This window comes from Anabrus simplex, chromosome 4 (genome assembly GCF_040414725.1).
Source record: "Anabrus simplex isolate iqAnaSimp1 chromosome 4, ASM4041472v1, whole genome shotgun sequence".
NCBI lineage: Eukaryota > Metazoa > Arthropoda > Insecta > Orthoptera > Tettigoniidae > Anabrus > Anabrus simplex.
In genome coordinates, this window is record NC_090268.1 from 214,273,767 (window position 1) to 214,294,378 (window position 20,612).

Sequence of the window (20,612 nt, forward strand, 5' to 3'; positions counted from 1 at the left end):
ACGTCCATATCCAATCAACCCGGATAAGCGCAACTTCGTCATCCAGAAGATTCAAGAGATGGAAGGGCAAGGTCTCATCGAGCCCTCCACATCCTGTTGGGCTTCACCTATCGTCCTACCGAAGAAGAAGAATGGGGAGTATTGACTATGTGTGGACTTCCACAGGTTGAACAAAAAGACCATTATTGATGCCTACCCCATGCCTGACCTGAAAGACTCACTCAAACAAGAAAGTGGGTCTAGGATTTTCAGCACACTGGATCTCAACTCCAGATACTGGCAAGTGAAGGTCGAGGAAAATTCTAGACATTGGACCACTTTCTCGACACAGAGAGGATTGTATCAGCTTGCAGTAATGCCCTTTGAATTGAAGAATGCTCCTGCCACCTTTATGCGACTGATGGATAAGGTATTACCAGGAAATGTTGGAAATTTTTGCCAAGTATATCTCAATGACATTTTAATTCACAGCAAGAATTTTCAAGAACACCTTGTACATCTGAGGAAAGTCCTGGAACGACTGAAGATTCATGGACTGACTTGCCAACTGGAGAAGTGCCACTTCGCCCAGTCCTGCGTAGAATATCTTGGCTACGTCCTAACCTCTGAAGGCTTAGAAAGGCAACCGGAGAAGAATCGAGCTATCGAAGAAGCTGAACACCCGCGGACCAAGCGACAAGTACGTCAGTTCCTTGGCTTGTGTGGATGGTATAGCAGCTTCGTGCCACACTTTAAAAAGAAGGCTATACCCCTCACCGATCTACTCCATAACAACCGCCCGTTTTGATGGACCAGCAAGGAAGAGGCAGCATTCCAAGGCATTAAGGCTGCGATATGCAATGCTCCCAGTCTAGCCCATCCCGACCCTCAAAGGAAGATGTGCCTGCAGACGGACGCCAGCAACTCTGGCTTAGGAGCAGTGTCATTCCAGGAGAGGAGTGACAGCGGAAGGGACATCATCGAGTATGCCAGCAGGAAGCTATCTCCCACCGAAAAATGCTACTGTACTGCCGAGAAGGAAGCCTTAGCCGTCGTGTGGGCCATGGGCAAATACAGAGGCTACTTGGAGGGAAGAAAGTTCCAGCTCTACACTGACAACGCTGCTCTCAAATGGTTGAATTCGGTCTCTGGCTCAATAAATTGATGCGATGGGCCCTGTTAATTGCAGAATTGATTTTGTTGTGTGTCACGTCCCAGGACCGACAGACATAGGAGCATACAGCTTATCTAGGCACCTGACGATGGAACCTGAAGCTGGGAACAGCGTTGTCGAAAGGGAGTTCCCACAAAAACTCAAGGGTGAGCCTAAGGAACCTGTCCTGATGACCATCAAGAAGGAACTTGATCTGGGAGTGATCAAACAGTGGCAGGAAAAAGACAAACCCTGTAGGACCATGACGCAGTGGATTAGGAGACAAAATATGGATGGTCGACTTATCCCGAGGGAATTCAAGATGTGCTATAAGTACTTCCGGGTCGACGGAGGACTCTTGATATACAGGTTGCACCTCTCTGACGCACCTGCAGTAGTGGTGATCCCCAGACAGCACACGATGGACATCCTCGAGAAGTTCCACGACAGCACGGAAGCCGGACATCCAGGGGGCGAAGAGACATATCAGTCTATCCAACGAAGATTCTTCTGGGTCAACATGCAGAAAGACATCCTGGACTACGTGAAGGGGTACTACATCTGTGCCTGCACCAAGGCGAGCAACAGGAAGGCGGATTCCAGCCAACGAGGAAGACGGCCACAACGCCTGTGGGAGGTCATAGTCCTGGACTTGATGGGTCCTTACCCTAGAACACCACAGGGTAAAACAGGACTCCTATTAATCACTGACCTCTTCACAAGATGGATTGAGGCCTTTCCGATACCTGAAGCCATGACGGGACGCATCACCAGCCTGCTACAAGATGAGCCACTACGGCTACCCATGGCGCATCTGTCAGACAACGGGAGTCAGTTCACGTTGAAGAAGTGGCAGCAAATGACGACGGAATGCGGTGTGGAGCACTCCATCACCCCTATCTACAACCCAAGGGCAAATCCAATGGAATAACAAAACCAGGAGCTGAAAAAGATGCTACGAGTCCACCTGATAGACAAAGAACATCGACTGTGGGACCATCAGATACCGCAGTCACTCTTTGCCCTGAGACGACACATCAACTGTATCACCGGCTATTCTCCAGCAGAGCTGATTTTTGGTCGACTGCTGTATGGCGCTGGGGATTGGGAGATTTGTCCACCATCCACTTCGGGTCAAAATGATGCAGCCGTTTCCCTGGCAGAGTGTCAGCAGCAGCATCAGCAGCAGAACATCAAGGAGAAGCAAGCTTTGGCTAAGAAGAGATCCCTTAACCAGGCCAAGGCTCAAATCTCGAAGAGATGCAGATCTTCCTACCAGGCCAACAAGTACTGTGACGTAACCACCCAGTCAGTAATAAGATTGGAGGGTTTCACGCAGGTCTCGCACCTAAGTGGGTTGGTCCCATCGAGGTGAATAAAAGGCTGGGCCATGAGGTCTCCTTACTGAAGACCAACCCTCCTGTCAAGGTCCACGCATCGGAGTTGCAGCGAGTCACCCAACCGCTACGCATACAGGGTAAGCCAGGAGGAGAGGCTACTAATGACACAGCATCCATCTGGTTATCGTGAGAACACATCGACTATCATCGAGGAAGATGCTGGCAGCGAGGCAACCCCAACCCCCGACACAGGACATGCTGGTCAAGAGGAGCAGAACACATCCAGCGCCATCGAGGAAGAAAGAAGATACGATCTACGTTCAAGGCAAAGTAGACGAGTGTGACAAAGTGTGGAAATTGTTTCAAGTTATAGAGGGGATATTGATGCAAGTGCGATAACAGGTATAACTTGAAAACAATATTCTCTCACCCATGGTGAAGCAAGTATATATCCCAGCCTGACATGCAATATTTACAGTCTCCATATTGAAATATGCAGTCATCTATTTTCAACTGTGGTTCAAAGTTGTAACCTCCATATTGAAGTGTTGGCAGTTGTTTTAATAATGGCAGCTTTGTTGATATTCTCGAAGTGGAGTGTTTTGATACTGTGATTAAGGCTATGTGTGTGTCAATTTGTGAATGTGTGGATATGTTACAGTGAAGCATATGAACAAATTTTGGTTATAGGGGGATATTGACGCAGGTGCGATAACAGGTATAACATGAAAACAATTTTCTCTCACCCATGGGTGTTCTCTAAGAATTCTTAGAGCGCCAATGGCACCTCGGTTACCAACTGCTTCACGGAAACCAAATTGTGTTTCTTGGATGTAGACATGGATTGCCCGTTCCAGTCTTTTCTTTTAAGTTCAAATCAAATGAATCACTACTGATCTGCATTTAGCGCAGTCACACGATGGCAGATTCCCTATTTGTTGTTTTCCTAGCCTTTTCTTAAATGATTGCAAAGAAATTAGAAAATATATTGGTAGGTTATTTCAATCTAACTCCCCTTCCTATAAACGAGTATTTGCCCCAATTTTTCCTCTTGAATTCCAACTTACATTCATATTGTGATCTTTCCTACTGTTAAAGACACCACTCAAACTTATTAGTCCACTAATGTCATTCCTCGCCATCTCTTCACCGACAGCTCGGAACATACCACTTAGTAGAGCAGTTTGTCTCCTTTCTCCCAAGTCTTCCCAGCCCAAACTTTGCAACATTTTTGTAACGCTACTCTTTTGTCGGAAATCACCCAGAACAAATCGAGCTGCTTTTCTTTGGATTTTTCCCATTCTTAAATCAAGTAATCCTGGTGAAGGTCCCATACACTGGAACCATACTCTAGTTGGGGTCTTACCAGAGACCTATATGCACTCTCCTTTACATCCTTCCTACAATCCCTATATATCCTGATAAGCACGTGGAGAGATCTGCACCCTTTATTTACAACCACTTTTATGTGATTACCCCAATGAAGATCTTTCCTTATATTAACACCTAGGTACTTACAATGATCTCTAAATGAACTTTCATCCCATCAATGCAGTAATTAAAACTGAGAGGACTTTTCCTATTAGTGAAACTCAAAACCTGACTTTTAACCCCGTTTATCATCATACCATCATTCTCACGACATTATCGAGGTCATTTTCCAGTTGTTCACAATCTTGTAACTTATTTTTTAATCTATACAGAAAAATAAAACATAAAGAAAACATAAAGGTCCAATAATACTGCCTTGAGGAATTCCCCTCTTAATTATTACAGGGTAAGATAAATCTTCTCCTCTTCTAATTCTCTGAGTTCTGTTTTCTAGAAATATAGCCACCCATTCAGTTACTCTTTTATCTAGTCCAATTGCACTCATTTTTTGCCAGTAGTCTCCCATGATCTACTCTATAAAATAACTTAGGTAGGTCAATTCAGTCCATTTGACCTCCTGAATCCAGGGTATCTGCTATATCTTGCTGAAATCCGACAAGTTGAGCATCAATGCAATAACCTTTCCTAAACCTGAACTGCCTTCTATCGAACCAGTTATGAATTTCGCAAACATATCTAATATAATGGGAGAGAATACTTTCCCAAAACTTACATGTAATGCATGTCAAACTGACTAGCCTATAATTTTCAGCTTTATGTCTGCCACCCTCTTCTTTATACACAGGGGCTACTAAAGCAACTCTCCATTCATTTGGTATAGCTCCTTTGGATCACGGTGCTGTTACCTGATGCATGCACTTGTGGATGCATAGTAGAAGCTGAACTATGGTGTTTAAGAAGGAGTCATTTGATATCAGCTTCTAGTGGAACAGCAGTAAAATGCTCCTTTAGTGATTCAAAGGTTGTGAGTTCAAGCCTTGTTCAACATATAATTTTGCTAGGCTGAGTGGCTCAGACGGTTGAGGCGCTTGTCTTCTGACCCTAACTTGTCAGTTTCGATCCTGGCTCAGTCCGCTGGTATTTGAAGGTGCTCAAACACGTCAGCCTTGGTTCGGTGGATTTACTGGCACATAAAATAACTCCTGCAGGACAAATTCCAGCACCTCAGCGTCTCCAAAAGCCATAAAAGTAGTTAGTGGGATGTAAAGCAAATAACATTATTATTAACTTATCATTTTTATTGTGTTATTCTTCTTTAACGATATAAATAATTACAGCTGCATAATTGTATAGTACTATCAATATGAAGGGGATCAATGTGTGTGTTATACAATCGATATGAAGAGGAATTGTTGTGTATGTTTTGGACGTAATGGCGACTGTCAACAAAAGGATTGCTTATTTCGTTTAAATCGCTATTTATTCAGTACATTGGTGCAGTCGGTAAAATCCGTTGGTTAAATCTATACACTAAATCTTCAGAAGACATTAAAATGGAAAGAAACAGTACTATACCAATTTTCAATGTAAATGGAGATGTCACCAGCCTTGCTTCTAGATGGAAAAAATGGAAACATTTGTTCAAATTGTATATTGCTGCAAGAGGAATAACAGATTCTGCTAGAAAACAGGCAATTTACCTACATTCGGGTGGAGAAGGCTTCCAAGACATATTTTATTCTATCCCTGAACACAACACTGTTCCTGCAGGTAAAGCTGTACATGATTATACTTTAGAATTGTTAGACAAACATTTTTTACCGAAAAGCAATCCGCTATTTGAGCGGCATATCATGAAGTCTATGAAACAGCATATTAATGAAACATCCGACATCTTTTTATCTATGCTGCGTCAACAAGTTGTCAAATGTGTTTTTGAAGATACCACAACAAAAAAAGAAATTAGAACACATGTTTATTTTTGACCAGTTCGTAGAGGGTTGCAAATCAGCTGAAGTTGGAAAGAGAATATTGGAAAAATCCTCCATCACACTAGATGATTTGGTTGACATTGGATAGGCTCACGAAATGATAAACAGGCACACATCACATTTTAATAAGGGCGATGGTTCTGAGCAAGAGGAAGAAATAGGAAGAAATATGGGACTTCACAAAGTATTTCCAACAGTGGTAAAAACACTGGTGCTCCGCCAAAAACTAGTTATAATAGTTATCAAAATAGAGGAGAACGGACCCCCAGTGTTGTAGAACAAAAAGGACATATCATCGTTGCTGGGATAAAACCTCCTATGTGATAATATTTTTGGATATATACTGACCCGCAGCATATACATTATGAAGAGCGAGAATGCCTTGGCAATTAACACACAATATTGCACCTTAGATGACAGAACATTACCGGCCAAAGTTCTAAGCTAAAATATTTCACATAGATAGGAGGTTTTGTCCTGGCAGTGACGATATACAGTATGTTAGAATCGGGGGAGTCAACTGTTGATGACGAAGCTTCTTACGTGGGTGACGTCAAATATGTAGTAGGCCCTGGATGTAGTAGTGATTTAGACTACACTTTTCTCACAAATGATGAGAAAACACGGGAGACAAGGGGGAAGACCACTTGTCTATTGTCAGGGGTACCCTTCGTTTTTATTATTGACTCGGGATCTACTTGCGATGTCACTGACCAAGAAACTTGGAAGGAATTTAAAAGGAAGCAGGTAACAGATAAAGTAAAATTACTAAATAGTTAAAAAAGAATTTTCACTTACGGTAGAACCGATCCGTTGGATATTTTAGGAGAGTTTGAGGTGGACATAACACATTCCAATAGAAAAATTAGTACAACTGTTCTAGTTATTAAAGGTAGGGGACAACCTGTTTTGGGATGTTCCTCGGCTACAAAACTAGGAACATTACAAATTTCTGAGCAGGTTAATCAGACGGTGGTTTCTGACACATTGAAGGTGTGCAAAATAAAGAATTTTCAGCTTAAATTACCAATCGACCTGAAAGTCCTGCCAGTTATTCAACCTCTGCGGAGGGTGCCATTGGCATTGAAACAAAAAGTATACACAACGTATGCGTGAGCTGGAGCAAAATGACATAATTGAAAAGGATGAAGGACCGTCAAGATGGGTTTCCCCTTTTGTACCAATTCCAAAGGGTGACAGCATTAGATTATGTTTCGATATGCGAATGGCAAATAAAGCGGTACTAAAGGCTAGCCATCCCTTACCAACCATGGAAGACCTACACCCTGAAATTAGTGAAAGGAAATACTTTTCAAAGTTGGATGTTAGGTCAGCTTTTCATCATGTAGAATTGCATCCAGACTCACGGGAGATTACCACATTTAGCACACATTTAGGCTTATATAGGTTCGAGCAGCTAATGTTTGGTTTGAATCGAGCAGCTCCTGAGTTCCAAAAGATAATGGAGCAACTGATAAGGAACAAGATTCCTACAGGAGTTTACGTATTTATTGATGACATTCTGGTGTATGGGGAAACTAAGGAAATACATGATTCAAGATTAAAAACAGTTCTTGAAGTTTTTCGCAAGCACGGTATTGAACTGAATGAGGAAAAATGTGAATATGGTAAAACTTCAATTAACTTGGGTCACATCATATCAGCAAATGGCATTAGGTCTACCGAAGACAGAGTGGCGGCTCTGAAGAATTGCAGAAGACCGCAAAATATGTCTGAGCTGAGAGGTTTTCTAGGCCTACTGAACTACGTAAGTAGATTTATTCCTAACATATCAACCATGAAAGAACCACTGCAACAGCTAACACATAAATCTGCACAGTTTTAAAATAAGGCAAACAAACCAGTCAACATTGTGAAACAATAATCGAGAACGGGACTGCTAGATTGAGAAGAAATTGAGTATGCTGCTCTTCTAAAGTTTTAAATTTCATCGGCATTTTTCCATCATTTGTCACATGCATTTCGCCTGCACGCTATCTCAGGCTTGGTTTCTCAAACTTTTTCGCTCCTGCTCTCCTCCTAGCCATTCGATGTGATGGTGTTTGTACAAAGGCAGACTTTCAGCCTGAATTTTTGACACAGTGATTTCATCCTGTTTTGAATTGTTATAAAACCAAAACTTTTTAGACTAAAAGGTCCGCAACATTGCTATGTGCACTTATTGTTTCTTTCCATCTGTATCATTTGTTTTCATTTCTTTTCTTCTTAAGTTAACACAGTTTTTAGATTCAATTATGTTTTGTATTAACCCCTGTTTTCACTGAATTTTATTACAGCAAGTTGTTTATTGCTCCATATGATGATGTAAATATTGTATATTGTGCTGTTTTTATTTCTGTCATGTGTCTCTTTTGTTTTCTTCATTTGTTCCTTCATTATGTTTCTTGGCACAGTTTTAGCTTGTATTATGTAAATATTATATTTATAAATACCTAAAAGTTAATAAACTTCCTCAACATCTTCAGTGTTTCACTGAAGATGGCTCAAATGAGTCAAAACATGGTTGAATTTGATCACTCCATCTAATGATGGAATTATATGATGTATTGAATTAGGACGATACACTTAATTTTTCCTTTGTAAGGTGAAAACAGTCAATACGGAATGATACTAATATCTTGTAATGAAAATTGAGGGACAAAAAAACATTAGAAGAGGTGGTGGAACGAGACCTTATTCAAAAGTTTAAAAAGGGAGAATAGGCGCACATTCTACGTGGGGCTCAAGAAAATAAATTATCAGAGGGCGACAAGGTTTTGATGCGTAACCCCAAAGTAAAGAAATTTTCAACTCCATTTGGACCCACACCTTTAAAAATCGTCAAGAAGAATGGCAATGCTGTGGCAGTAGAAACTTCGGATGGTAGACAAGTAACTTGCAACTCTACCTTCTTCCAGCCTTTTCATGAGCCATTGTCTGAGGACGAGTCGGAGAGTGTAGAAGAGCAACCAGAGGAACCAGAAGAAGAAGAAAATCAGAGAAGAAAGAAGAAAAGAGTAAAAAATCGGGACCGACACAAAGTCAACAGGAAAGGAAACACCCAGGATTTTTGTCAGACTACGACTATAAAAAAAAACAAAAAAAAAGTAACGTACTGTACTATCGATATGAAGGGGATCGATGTGTGTGTTGTACGATCGAGATGAAGAGGGATGGTTGTGTATGTTTTCGACGTAATGGCGACTGTCAATAAAAGGATTGTTTATTTAGTTTAAATCACTACTTATTCAGTACAATAATATTAGTGTTAGCTGCTTCTTCTCGTATTATTACAGTACATTATATAGAGTACTATCCTGTAATGAAATAAAATTGTATATGTGCTTGTAGAAGCACCATGAACTATGATGATTAAGGAGGAGAAGCTGTAGACGAAGATTACTACCAATCAATTGATCACTTGGAAAGAAGTGATTCAGATCACGGTGTAAACCCTATTGATCAGCTTGAAGGTGTTGTTTATTATTATTATTATTATTATTATTATTATTATTACAATACGAGGGCCATCCAGACATTAAGTATCCCTATTAAAAAAGAAAGGACACCATAGTTACATAAAAATCTTTATTGGCACCCGATACAGCAATGCTGAAGCTATTTTTTTACATAAGCACCACCAGAATCAAGACACTCGTTGTATTGTCCAATCAACTTTTCTATGCTGGTGTCATAGAAGTCTGCCACCTGGGAATGGAACCAGCGTGACATTCGTCTTCAGCTCTTCGTGCGTGTGAAAATGCTGACAGGAGACAGCAATTTCTTGAGGTGCAAGAAAAGTAATAAATCACTGGGAGCAAAATCAGGACTGTACAGGGAATGATCAAACACCTCCCAGCCGAACACCTGCAGAACATTTGCTGAGCACTGAGCCATATGTGGGCGACCATTGCCATGGATCAGCACAACACCTGCACTGAGCATTCCATGCTTCTTGTTTTGAATGGCCCATCACAATTTCCGTAGAAATTTTATCACAGACCGAACCTTGCAGGCAATGGGAGAAAGAATACGACCTGCAATTTATATAATGGTGTTTTTTTACTAGACTCTACAGTTTCCAATTCAAGAGGTATGTGCAATAATGTGATTATATTTAATGTGATAAATTTTGATGAGTGCACACAGTCAGGACCAGATACCAAGAATATCCACTGTCTTCCAACGTTTAAATATACACTGACTGACAGAGCAAATGCAACACCAAGGAGGAGTGGTTCGAAAGGGATGAAAGTTGGGGAAAAAACAGAGTCGGCACGGAAGAATAATTGATGTTTATTTCAAACCGATATGCAGGTTACACAATGCGCACGGCATCGACTCAGTAGGATGTAGGACCACCGCGAGCGGCGATGTACGCAGAAACACGTCGAGGTACAGAGTCAATAAGAGTGCGGATGGTGTCCTGAGGGATGGTTCTCCATTCTCTGTCAACCATTTGCCACAGTTGGTCGTCCGTACGAGGCTGGGGCAGAGTTTGCAAACGGCGTCCAATGAGATCCCACACGTGTTCGATTGGTGAGAGATCCGGAGAGTACGCTGGCCACGGAAGCATCTGTACACCTCGTAGAGCCTGTTGGGAGATGCGAGCAGTGTGTGGGCGGGCATCATCCTGCTGAAACAGAGCATTGGGCAGCCCCTGAAGGTACGGGAGTGCCACCGGCCGCAGCACATGCTGCACGTAGCGGTGGGCATTTAACGTGCCTTGAATACGCACTAGAGGTGACGTGGAATCATACGCAATAGCGCCCCAAACCATGATGCCGCGTTGTCTAGCGGTAGGGCGCTCCACAGTTACTGCCGGATTTGACCTTTCTCCACGCCGATGCCACACTCGTCTGCGGTGACTATCACTGACAGAACAGAAGCGTGACTCATCGGAGAACACGACGTTCCGCCATTCCCTCATCCAAGTCGCTCTAGCCCGGCACCATGCCAGGCGTGCACGTCTATGCTGTGGAGTCAATGGTAGTCTTCTGAGCGGACGCCGGGAGTGCAGGCCTCCTTCAACCAATCGATGGGAAATTGTTCTGGTCGATATTGGAACAGCCAGGGTGTCTTGCACATGCTGAAGAATTGCGGTTGACGTGGCGTACGGGGCTGCCACCGCTTGACGGCGGATGCGCCGATCGTCGCGTGCTGACGTCACTCGGGCTGCGCCTGGACCCCTCGCACGTGCCACATGTCCCTGCGCCAACCATCTTCGCCACAGGCGCTGCACCGTGGACACATCCCTATGGGTATTGGCTGCGATTTGACGAAGCGACCAACCTGCCCTTCTCAGCCCGATCACCATACACCTCGTAAAGTCGTCTGTCTGCTGGAAATGCCTCCGTTGACGGCGGCCTGGCATTCTTAGCTATACACGTGTCCTGTGGCACACGACAACACGTTCTACAATGACTGTCGGCTGAGAAATCACGGTACGAAGTGGGCCATTCGCCAACGCCGTGTCCCATTTATCGTTCGCTACGTGCGCAGCACAGCGGCGCATTTCACATCATGAGCATACCTCAGTGACGTCAGTCTACCCTGCAATTGGCATAAAGTTCTGACCACTCCTTCTTGGTGTTGCATTTGTTCTGTCAGTCAGTGTATATCCTTGTTCTCTTTTTGTTTTTTGATCTTTGTTGGCTGAAGATGTCCTCCAATGAGGATGAAACATGTATCATGATTTAAAGTTCTTCTGAAAGGAATCAATTAATTTGTAGGCCTACTGTAAAGGTAGAAGTCTCCTAAGAGTACCACAAACTTGGGATGAGCATTGTTGGTACCATGAGACCATCAAGGAGAGAAATTCCTAATGCTGCAAAAACTTTGAAAGCTCCTTTTTATTATAAGCTATATATTTCATTTTTGTTCTGTACTGAAGTGCAATTTTAAGAAATAAATTGACAATTTTCAATATAATATATCGTCAAGAAAATGATATTACATCAGTCTTGGAACTAGTTTCAGCCACTTAGTCTGATGTAGAACAAGCACTGACATGCTGGACGAAGCAGGCAGGCAATGTAAACAAAGGAGTGGATAGGGAACAAGCACTGACTTCTTGTAGGAAGCAGGCAATGTAAACAAAGGAGTATATAAGAAAGGAAGGGGGTATATAAGGGAGGGGAGAAAGAGAGAATGGGTGTATGTAGTGGGGCTGAAGGATGTAGAAAGAAAGACTGTAGCTGAAAGGGGAATTTAAAAAGATTATAAAAGAAAGAATTCTTTTTATCTGAGACATGATTACTCAAGTAGGAATTAAAAGGTCAAATAAAATGTTTGATTTCTCTGAAATTTTGTATAGATTGAAGTTAGGATTGAAAAACTGTTCCAGATGGATAAAACAATTTGCCATAATATTGAGCAGGGGGCCTTTTTATATAACTTTGAGAATTTTCATGTCTTGGTTGATATTAGTGAACTTATGTTTTAATATCATGCTGTGCAGTCCCATGGCTGAAAATCTGTTATATTTCAGGGCTTTAACATGCTCTAAGTATCTTGTATGGAAGCTCTACCTGTCTGACCGACATAAGATGAGTGACAGTTATTACAATTGAATCTATAAACACCTGACTTGGTGAACTTATTGCTATGATTAATAGAACTGGTATTGTGTAAAATATCTGTGTTTCTGTTACAAGTTTTGAAGACTATTTTGATACCATGTTTTTTAAATATGTTTGTGATTTGGTAGGCTTCTTTATTATTAAACATAAAAGTAGATAAAAAATTGTAGTGAGTTTTGCTTTTGTTAAGGTGGTTGAAGGTTGGTGTTTATGTTTATTAATGATTTTCTATATAAAGGAGCTGATGTAGCCATTAAATTTAGCTATACTGCAAATGGTGTTTAATTCATTTTTGTAATCTGTGGTGGGTCGGAGAAATAGAACTAAGCATTGTGTGTTGAGTTTAAGAAAGATCAAGAAAAGAGTTTGGACTCACAAACGTTTGAAAATCATTGATTATAATGTTTCTTAATATGTTGTTTTACCATTTTACTTTTTGGACCAAATGAACATTGCAAGATGCAATAATTATTTTTGAAGTGATTTTTGTATTCAAATTTTATGCAACTTGAAGAATTAATTGAAAATTATTTTTTTATTATTGTATGAAGAAGAAGAGAAATTGAAGGTATTATCATTGTATATTTTGTATGTCGAAAATTTTATATTGTGTTTTGAACGCATGCGGTACAAAGTTTTAGCATGGAATCTCTTTTGATTTTCTGAAATTCCTGTTTCCATAAATTTTCGGCAATAATTTTGAGGTTAATGTTCGTAAATTTTAGTCTATCTCTTCAAGTGCTTTTCTGTTTCTGTTTTTCGCCAAATTCTTTTCAAAGTTTTCTTCTTGTTCCCTGTTGTGTTCTATTTGTTATTAATCTTCACGTGTGATCTTCTAAAAAAAAAAAATGTTTAACATCGTATTTTAGCTTGGTATATATTTAAATTTCTGGTCATGTGGTGTTGTGTTTGGTCTTTGGCTGTATCTGGATTCATTTCCAAGTAAGTATGGGACTATTTGGAGTGATTCCCAGCCAGTTGCTAAATTTGCCAATAAGATTAGAGAGTTTGGGATCTCTGAATCTGAGTGAGGGTTTCCTGGTGTGTTTTATTGAGCGTTTCCATCATGTAAGTATCTTGTTTCCTTGTCAACGTTATTCTTATTTAGCCGTATGTTCCTATATTTGCTAGGAAGGGTACTACAAGGGCTGAGATTGTCTCGTAGGGTGAAACGTGTTCACCATATTAATAGTCCAGCATTCGCTGAGGCCATTTTGGCAAATTTTGATGGGTTACAGATCTGCTCTTGTGCTCATGACATGTTTGAAATCTGGTGTATCTGATATGAGATTCTTCTGTGATCTTTGGCCCAATATTAGGTGCCTAGATGGAAAATAATATCCCCTGTTATTGTAGAATGATTACTAGGAAGATTTTCTACAAATATTCATTTCGGTGTCATTAGGGTGAGCTAGTAATTTCGGTTAAATTCATAGTTGGTTTGCAGGTCATCAAGATTTTTGTTTCAGTTATTTTAAATTTGTCACTAATGAAATTTTGAAGGTGTTACGATTTAGCTAAGCCCAGTCAATTAATTTTCCTGTTTGTTTTGTTTTATTTGATTTCCTCGATGTTAAAATTTCTTTCATTACTGGTTTTGTGTCTCCTAAATTTATTTACACAGTTTGCGGGAGTATGGGATCCTGTCTGCTGAGTAAGCGTCTAAATTTTGTAGCCATGCTGTTTCTGTCCTACTTTTGTAAATAATTGTGTGTTTGTCTTGAGTGCCTTGGGTAGGCATTAGTGTGTGTACTGAGACGTAGGGCTTAAGGTGCTGAGAGGCCATTCCTCTCCTGGAAGTACAATATTGGCCCTAAGAGTCTCATTGTCGTGTGATATATTCAAGGGTACTGGAGGTCAAATTCTGCCATTTGTGGTCATGTTTCGTCCTTTTACTTTGTGGGTAATACTTGATGTGTCATCGCACGGGTGTTTGTGTGTGTGTGGGTACTGTGTTCTCGTGATGTCGTGTGATGAAGTCAGTATTGAGGTCGTTTGTGCCTTTTACCATTGCTTGGTAATGCTGATTCAGGGTCATCGCACTCATGTCTGGTGTGTTTTGGTTGTGTCATGTGTCAGAGGACAGATGGGCTCGTTAGTCTTGTGTGTCGTGCTGTTATCTGATAACCTCAGGTATGAAGGTGTTACTTGTGCCTTTTTTATTTCTTATATCAGTGAGTTCAATTTCTGTATGCACACTCTTGAATTATTTTGTTTTCATTTGGGATTTTTGTTCATGGGTAAAGTAATGTAATGTACTGTAATTTCAATTTTGTATTCCTGGCTTAATCGCATCTTAATTTGACTGGTGTGACACGTGATATAATGTGAGTTTTATCTGTGTTAAAATTTTAGTAATGAGTACATGACATGGTAAATGAATAGTGACTTACTAACCTCATTTATTGAATATTCCAGCTAACGTAATTAAGTAGTTATTTCTCTGTTTTGAGTTCCCTTGCAACGTCCTAAATTTTTCCTTTTATTTTTTTTTCTCTTAATGTTGGGTGATTAAGAATGCACACAGATATTTAACTTAGTAGTTATAAGCAAAATTTTCTTTTGAATAAAAGGCTGGCTGGCAATTTCCTGGATTTTATAGTTAAATTAGGAGTTTTAGTTATAATAAGTATGGTCGTTTGTGACCATATTAGGTATACTTTAATGTTATGCATTTTGGGGTAAGATTAGAATTTTATTAATGTGCATAGTAGGGATTTTTGGTAAAGTTTTGGTACTAGGGTAAACTCCGGCGGATTTCCGTTTAGTATTTGAATATTTTTCTAAATTCTGAAATAGCACTTGCCAATGGGGCTGGGATATCCCAGAAATATGGGAGGGGGCCTCCCTAAGAAGTGTTGTTATTTGTTACAAAAAAGCAATAAAAAACCCTTTAAACTCAACCTTTAGTTCTTCAATAGTTCAGGCCAGTGGCCTTATTTCTTCAGTTCGACATTTCTGCTGTGTCTGCTTATGTTCCAGTGACCACAAAACCATGGCTCCTTCTCAATATATGGTGTCTTTTTGGATCCTGCAATGCATCCATTGGCCACTAATATCCGATGGTGGAATGGGAAGGTGTTCCTTATGGCGGCAGTCTGCAGTGCTGCGCCAGCAACCTTCGCCTGTTATGGGCCAGTTCACTAAGCTGGTTGGCTGTGCTGAAGCTGCAAGAGAGCAAAGGTTGGACTGCAATATTGATGGAGATCACTGGCATCGGCCGCGGGCAGCACCATTTGACAGCGATACCGATGATCTACTTGTGATTATTTTTACCTGTATAAACGTTCTTGAAGAGAACAAAGATCAAAATTTATGTTATGTGGTGTAATTGTGGCATTGCTAGAGTCTTCAAATCTCCATAAAAACCTCAATTTATTTCACTGAAAACTGTGTTTATCGAACGGAGCTCGAGTTTGGGAGGAGGAGAATGTAATCTGTGGTGGGACAGAGAACTGGAACTAAGCATTGTGTGTTGAGTTCAAGAAACATTAAGAAAAGAGTTTGGACTCACAAACATTTGAAAATCATTTATTATAATGTTTCTTAATATGTTGTTTTACCATTTTATTTTTTTGGACCAAATGAACATTGCAAGATGCAATAATTATTTTTGAAGTGATTTTTGTATTAGAATTTTATGAAACTTGAATAATATATTGAATTTTTAAAAATTATTGCATGAAGAAGATAAATTGAAGGTATTATCATTGTATATTTTGTATGTCGAAAATTTTATATATTTTTTTTAACACGTGCAGTACTTGACTTTTGGATCAGTGGGTACTGCACGTGGAGAGTTTAGGTGATGCAATTCCTCTTGCTTCGTCTGGCTCCATGTCTAAATGGTTAGCGTGCTGGCCTTTGGTCACAGGTGTCCTGGGTTCGATTCCCGGTAGGATCGGGAATTTTAACCATCATTGGTTAATTTCGCTGGCATGGGGGCTGGGTGTATGTGTTGTCTTCATCATCATTTCATCCTCATCACGACGCGCTATATTCAGTTATTTCACTATTCAGTCCAGTCTTCTTATCTTGCACTGTGGAACAATGGTGAGCAGTGAAGGTGCAACAGGACTGGAATCTGTGCACTACAAGATGAACACATTTGACGGGCGTTCCTTTTGCATAATCAGCATCTTCCTTATTTCTTTGCTGGTACGAGATGGTGTGCTCCACCGGTTCTCTGTACAAAAGAAAGTGATCCTGAAGGTCCAGTTCTGGGAGATGGTGGAGTGGATGTAAACATACCACTAATTAGCATTCTGGTGAAAGCAATGTGGTCCAGCTTTGACTCTGGAGAGAGCAGTGTGTGGATCCGCCAAGCAGAGCATACTGATGCAGTTCATGAGTATAGGCCAGTACCTTTTTTTTTTGACGTTATTACCGGCCTATACTGCAAAGTGAAACGGTCAAGCAAATCCACTCCACCCATACACTTGTTGTAAGGTTTTATCAAAAGAGGCTGGGTAACTTGTATATGCTTTTTCTGACTTTGGCTATACCGTTTCACCTGCTGGGTAGGATGCACTTTGTCAAAATTTGTTGCAACACAAACAAATTTATTGTCTTTCCACTTTGCTGCGAGGACCCTTCCATCAGTTCTAAAGTCGTATGTTCCTCGAATGGACTTGTCTGTTGAGGTAATATTCTGGAGAGGGCAGTTCTTGAGTCTCACCTCGTGCACTGTTCCCGTAGCCCTGAATCCAAGAAGACGTAATTCAGCCAGGAGATCATATGACATGAAAAAGTTATCCATGAACACAGTATGACATAACATATGAGCAACAACACAATAAAGGTTTCCACCTATTCAATACAAAATATATTCACAATATTTTAAAATTACATGGAACTAGTTTCGACCCATCTAGGGGTCATCATCAGCCACATAGGCCTAGATATTGAAAGGCTTTCTGTTTTGCCTGGTATTGAATAGGTGGAAACCTTTATTGTGTTGTTACTCATATGTTATTCTCAGTTCAATACGGACCAACAACATGAAATTTATAACCCTTAACAGTATGACATGACGGGTTGGGTACACAGCTCAGCATATTTTTCACCACTTCAGTGCCCAAAGGAATACCAGATTTCTGATTATTGATGTCTCTACCACAATATGGATCAATGTTGAATGGATATCCACGAGCAGAACATAACATCCAAAGTTTGAATCCGAATCTGATCGGTTTACCACGCAGGAACATTTTGCAACTATGGCGCCCATAGTAAGGTACCATTTGTTCATCCACGCTCAATTCTCTTTCAAAAATCCAGAACTGTTGTAAAGATTCATTCACTGCCTGAATGAGAGGTCTCACTTTTGCCATTTTGTCTCCAGGTGTCAGCTCTTCATTGTTGGCAACATGAATGTTTCTTTTCATCACCTGAAATTTGTTACGACTCATTTGCCTTGAAACAAGAGGAACAAAAACATCTTCTGCCTTTGACCAATAGTTTTTCTCGTGATAAGGAATGATACCCTAACATAAATATTATTCCAAAAAATTTTGGCACATCTGTTTCATCACAGTAAAAATTAGAGTCATTTTTTTGATATGTGTATCTTTTCATTTCCCTTACAAACATGTCCAAAATACGATTATTGAAAAAATAACGGAATAGGGAAAACGGCTCCAGTCCTACAAGGAGAGGATGACTTTGTTCCAAACTGTCAATAGGAGTTTCTTGTAGATTGACTGTATATTCTTCCGACTTCTTCCATTGCGGTATAATTCTCTCTCTCTTGCCTTTACTACTTGCCGTGTTACTGGAAATGCGTGGATCATTTTCAGACGTAGCCCTCTTAGAATGCGATTCACCGCCATCATCAGCATCATTTTCAGTAGCATGGTGTAGTTCCACCTCTCCACACACTTCTGCAGGCAGATCTTGCTCATCGGTGCAGATTACGTCATCGTCACCAGCTTCATCATCTGTCAAGTTCCCGTCTCCTCCTTCAGGGGGCATTATAACAATATCTACTTCACCCTGTAGATTGTCATTTTCTAATTCTTCTAAAATCTCTTCAAGTTTCAGGAATTTCTTGAAAGACATCTGAAATAAGAGAGAAACGAACTTATATGCAAAACGTAAAGTGAAGCGGATGTTATATCCAACCGGTTATATGTACAAAAAAGTCATAGAAGTTTTACTGATTAAAACCGCAGAAAATGAGCATTGATAACGGTTGAATTCTCACTAATCTTACTAATACATATATTCAAATTCGATAAATGTTTAGGTTATCAGTGGAAATGTTACTGTGTCATATAGGAAATACACTATATGCAAGGTCCCATTGTTCCCATTTGGGAACAACAAAAATGAATCCTTTACCATCCCCCCATCTATCGTGTTTTTAATATTTATTTTGGTACATTGTAAACTCCAGAGATTAAAAAACATATATTTGTCACTGATTTAAAAAAAAAAATATTATAACTGACCTCAAACGTAAGTAAGAACGAAGTCTGAAGATATTCGGCTGCAGCATGAATATACAACAACAAAATGACTGATGTCGGTACTGTATAAAACCTGCAACGGAGTTGGAACTCGCAAACGGAATTCAACACTAGGCACGAGTAACAATAGAACAGCCTTAACTTAGTTTATTGTTTCCTGACAAGAATAAGAAATCATGTTCCCATTTGGGAGCAATGGGATCAAATAGGTTAAAAGATGTACAAACATAATTGTATACATATTCCCTAACTACAAATTCTTCTTATAATATTATTCTCTTACATCCTAATTTACCAAATTTATATGATTTTCACTAATTTATATAACAACATTTTATATGAAAATTTCCTAACCTAAAATTGGAAGATTGACATATACAAACATTTCCTGACCTGAAATCGGGGATCGTACTTTCTTACGGCTCCAGTATGAACAAGCCAACACGTCTCATAATAAATGGCATATAACGCTTCCCTGCAAAGGGAAAGGTAAGTATGACCGAGCATTGGGACAGTCACAACTGTATAAGTGCAACCCCATATGGGGTACTTGTACAATTCGTAATGACCAATATGACCCCATATAGGGTCGGAATATTTTACCTAATATACATAATAAGTTAACCTAATATATCATAAATATATCCTCATTTCTGCGATCATTTGCTTCGTTAAGCCTGTGAACGTCTTGGCACCAGGGAGTAACTGGATCTTATTATATCACGGCACTAGATGGCATTCCTATGAATTGCATAAAACCAATTTCATGTTTTTACAAATATTGAACTTGCTACTAGTATTTACATAAAATTTTATGTATTGAATTGAGTGGATAATAAAAAACGAGAATTGTAAATACTATTTCTATGAATTTCGGTCTGGCACTCAACGTGTTAAGCAAAATCTGTTTTTGTATAGTAGATAAAAATTTTTGTGAAAAATTGCATTTGTGTTTAGAAAAAACTAGGAAGAGTACAGTTCAGACTAAATTAACTTGTCCCCTCTTAAGTGTTACATTCCATAGTTAATGTATTCTAAACTTAGTAATACATATTTGAAATGACCTCCCCTGCGAACCATGTGACCTTGCCGCAGTGGGGAGGCTTTTGTGTCCCAATGAAGCAGATAGCCGAGCCGCAGGTGCAACCATATCGGATGGGTATCTGTTGAGAGACCAGACTAAGGAATGGTTCATTGAAAGGGGTGTAGCAGCCTTTCGGTAGTTGCAAGGGCGGCAGTCTAGATGATTGACTGGTACGGCCTTGTAATAATAGTCAGCATGGCTTAGCTGTGTTGATACTGCTACACGGCTGAAAGCAACAGGAAACTACAGCCGTAACTAACTCCTGAGGACATGCAGCTCTCTCTCGGTATGAATAATGTACTGATGATGGCTTCCTCCCCGGTAAAATATTCCAGAGGTAAACTAGTCCCCCATTCGGATCTCCGGGGGGGGGCGATCATCAGGAAGATGGATACTGACATTCTGCAAATCGGAGCATGGAATGTTAGAAGTTTGAATCATTGTGCTAGGTTAGAGAATCTGAAAAGGAAGGTGGATAAACTAAAGTTAGATGTAGTTGGTATAAGTGAAGTACGTTGGCAGGAAGAACAGGATTTTTGGTCAGGCAACTACCGAATTATCAACACAAAATCAAACAGGGGAAATGCAGGAGTCGGTTTAATAATCATTAGGTTTGTACCTGTCTGAAGCACAATAAATAAATAAATAAATAAATAAATAAATAAATAAATAAATAAATATG

At 40.1% G+C, this 20,612-nt stretch overlaps 1 protein-coding gene and 1 long non-coding RNA gene across 3 annotated transcripts in view; one reads left to right on the forward strand and one right to left on the reverse strand.

Moving 5' to 3' along the window:
• Nucleotides 1-16,480, forward strand: part of LOC136872576 (uncharacterized) — a 317,281-nt gene extending 300,801 nt beyond the window's left edge. For both annotated transcript variants that reach the window (XR_010859955.2, XR_010859954.2), the window contains one exon: nucleotides 15,359-16,480. This is a non-coding gene — a long non-coding RNA (uncharacterized lncRNA). The remainder of the gene's footprint in view (nucleotides 1-15,358) is intronic.
• Nucleotides 16,481-16,767: 287 nt separating this feature from the next.
• Nucleotides 16,768-20,612, reverse strand: part of LOC136872577 (ATPase WRNIP1) — a 135,170-nt gene continuing 131,325 nt past the window's right edge. Inside the window, exon 10 of the transcript XR_010859956.2 lies at nucleotides 16,768-17,076. The gene's annotated coding sequence lies outside the window, so the exon portion shown is untranslated. The remainder of the gene's footprint in view (nucleotides 17,077-20,612) is intronic.